Source organism: Fundulus heteroclitus, unplaced genomic scaffold, assembly GCF_011125445.2.
Source record: "Fundulus heteroclitus isolate FHET01 unplaced genomic scaffold, MU-UCD_Fhet_4.1 scaffold_56, whole genome shotgun sequence".
Taxonomy (NCBI): domain Eukaryota; kingdom Metazoa; phylum Chordata; class Actinopteri; order Cyprinodontiformes; family Fundulidae; genus Fundulus; species Fundulus heteroclitus.
The window spans coordinates 935,896-939,263 of NW_023396989.1; the positions used below are offsets into that span (position 1 = coordinate 935,896).

At 41.4% G+C, this 3,368-nt stretch overlaps 1 long non-coding RNA gene across 1 annotated transcript; it reads right to left on the reverse strand.

Annotated features, from left to right (window-relative positions):
- Positions 1–1,864: 1,864 nt before the first annotated feature.
- On the reverse strand, positions 1,865–2,863 carry LOC118561117. The gene is made up of 3 exons (XR_004929775.1): positions 2,765–2,863; positions 2,504–2,642; positions 1,865–2,371 (listed from the first exon to the last, which is right to left on the reverse strand). It is a non-coding gene; the product is annotated as an uncharacterized LOC118561117 (long non-coding RNA).
- Between the last annotated feature and the right edge of the window lie 505 nt (positions 2,864–3,368).

Genomic DNA, 3,368 nt, shown 5'->3' on the forward strand with positions numbered 1-3,368 from the left:
AGTCTGCCTGATCCTTGTCTGACTCTGTTAACCTGCCTGAAAGCCTGACCTGCTCTGCCTCTGGACATTCAAATCTGCCTGACCCCTGCCGGACTTGGTCTACCTGCCTGTGTACCCGACCCGTTCGGTCTGTGAGTAATCGAGCCTGACTAACCTCCGTGTGCCTCTGAAGGTAGCCTGTTTTCGGACCTGGATTGTGCCCTGACCCTGCTCTGGATTGCCCCTTGGACTCTCACCGGACTTCTGCTCTCTCGGCCCGATCATGGACTGTCCTCTGGAACACGATCCTGGAAAAGCCCTGTAAACCCTGCCTGCCTGCCTTCAGCTCTGGAAACCCTGCCGGTCTCTGGACCTCCAAACTCCAGCTCCCCTCATCTAAACACGATCCAGCACTCTGTGTCCCCGATTCCAACACTAGAGGTTAGTAATCTTCCTCCTCTGCTTGTTGTAGCACTAGCATTTCTAAGATCACTTACCTGCTGTCTCTGCCTCCAAGGGTTCCTGTTCTAAGCGTAGACGATAGCCCTGTGAGCCGCCGTGCTCACGTTTCTTAATATTCCTTTTGACCAAGTGAATTCACTGCAAGTATTGCCTTTAAATATATACAACTTTCCAAATCTCAGTTGGTGTAAGGTAAAACATTTAATGAACTGATTTACACTTAGTCCAACATAATTATTCATCAGTACAAGCAATGATTTTATCTTTAAGTTCATGAGCATCTTGTGTTTTTTGAAAAGATTATAGTTTTTCCTGAATAATTTAGCACATTGAGAACACTGTCTAAAGCAAAGCTAGGGATCAAAATTTAAGCTATACATAAAAAATAAATATAAATAAAAAAAATATTAGAACTATAGCCGTCTGATTAGGAGCATCTTATCTATCATTTGTATTGAGGCAAAAAGTGTGACCTTGAAAATTGCTTCTACTGATAGTTGATCTTATTGCAGACACTCGAGGTGTCCTGTTGATATTTCTTAATAAGAGTTTACTTATTAGGAACCATTTACCCATTTAGCCCTAATCAGTCATTCTGTCCAACCTAAGTATGTCAGCCTCTGAGTCTCCAGTGTCCGTGGTTTATCTATTGTTTCTGTTCACTGATGTCTGCAGTTCCAGCATCTGTAACCTCATATGTAACAGGACTCAGGAAGGTCCTCAGGTTAGAGCCATGGACAGAAAAAGCTGACTGTCCAAAAGATGTTTTTCTCAGAGGCTCTTCAACGTTTTTACCAGAGGCTGCTTGGTGACGGAGCCCACTACTCTGAGTGGAACCACAAGTTCACAGAGAACTGGTGGTGTTCATTCATACAAACATTTATGCATTCATTTTAGATTAAAAACTGTATACAGTTTTCGGAACTTAGTAAATTTAACTCCTGCAGAACCTAACAGAAGTGTTTGAACAGGTTTTCTATCTAGAATCTTAAAAGTTCTGTTGTAAATAACTCTCAGTAATCTGTTGTTGTGGTGGTTGCCTCTGACCAGGAGGTTACACAATAACCCACCTGAGAGAAATGTTTGGCATTTCCTGTTGTTAAAAACATTAACAACAGGAAATGGCAAACAGGCTCTAAACTTTCTGAAACTTTATAAACTTATTTTTGGCAGTTTTACAACCTTTTTAATATGACTAGGGCTGGGTATTTTGACCAAAGTCCTGAATCGATTTGATTTTGATTAAGTTCGATTCGATCTGCTCTTACAATAATAAAAGTGGCTCAACTGTGTTGCGAAATACACATGTATTTTATTTTTTCACTTCACATTAAACAAAGTGCAGACTTGTAAACAAAACTGTCTCAAAAGTGCAAATTTGTATAATTAAAAGTATTTACTTTTTAACTAAACACTGCAATTTGCATCAAGGGATTTTCTATTTTAAGGGCCAAAAAATACTGGCAAATAAATACAAAATAAGTTGAACTGCTAAGTCAAATTATTGTCTTTCTTTTCACTTCTCATTAATTGTGAGATTCTTGTGGAGAAAAATAAGTTCATTCACATGATCTGTGCTTAGGCAGCTCCTTTTTGCAGTGACAATGTCACCAGCTGTTGAAAATACCCTCTCTGATGCAATACTGGTCCCTGGGACACAAAGATAATGCCTTGCAAGGCGAGCCAACAGTGGATATTCCCTTTCGTTTAACTTCCACCAGATCAAAGGATTTTCATTCAGCCCAGCAGGATTTTCAGCTTTGTATCTTCTAACTTCATCTTCAGCCCTTATTGCTGGAGTTTTCAGTCCCTGATCTTTTACTGTTGTTGAATAGACTGTCCCAAGGAGAGACTCCAAGGTGCTGGATTTCTTTGGCTTCTTGGGCAAAGTATCCTCAGCTTCTTTATCAGTATCATTGCCACCATCTTGCTGTTGAATTGGACAGAAAAAAAAAGATTGAGCATAATTTAACTCTAAAATTAAGTAATGTTCTTTCTAATCCAATCTTTTAATCATCAGTGAAAACACTCTTATTAAATTAAAACATTTCTAAATACTTACATCACGTGCAGCAGTGGCAGCCTCAGCCTGCAGCCTGGAGAAGGTGTCATTTTGTTCTGAAGCAGACAGGAATGGAAGGGCCTTAAAGCGAGGATCCAGCGCGGACGCTGCATACAAGGTGTCCTTTTGTCCATCATATCTTGGAAAAAAGATGTAACAGTTTGAGTGAGGATAAGTACATGATGGAATATGGGTCACTGACTCCTACAACTGAAAAACTAAAAAAAGGCACATAAAGTAAAAAAAAATAAAAATACATACCTTGTCCCCAAGTTATTCTTTACAGCAGCTTTTAAGTCCCTGACTACAGCGCTGTCTTCTAGGCTGGGGGTGAAGGCATCCTGAAGCAGGGCGAGCAGTGGGGCGATGCCGGAAAGAGTTGGCTGCTTGTCCTCCGACATCACCAACGTAGCTTCTTTCATCGGTTTTAACACCCAGACCAAATCCTCAGCAGTTGTTACATCTTCCTCTGTTAGGGTGCACAAATCTTTTTCATTCCTGTGCACGTCTTGAGAAAGGAGAGTAGCAGAGATAGCTGGTTGTTGCTCCAAAAAGCGCTCCAGCATGTCCAGTGCACTGTTCCATCTTGTCACCACGTCAAGTGTTAGTTTGTGCGCTGGTAGTTGAAGCAGCTTCTGTTTTTCTTTCAGTATGTAGTTTGCCGTTGTACTTCGGTGAAAGAATGCTGCTATACGCCTCACACAAGCAAGCAGACGTGACACAGCGGGGATTTTTAGACCTGCTTGTGAGGCTAAGTTCAGCGTGTGCGCGAAGCAGCTGACATGCATCAGCTGCGTTATTTTCACTGCACAAACCATATTTGCAGCATTGTCTAACAACCGCTGGTTGTTTGCTGGTCAGCCCC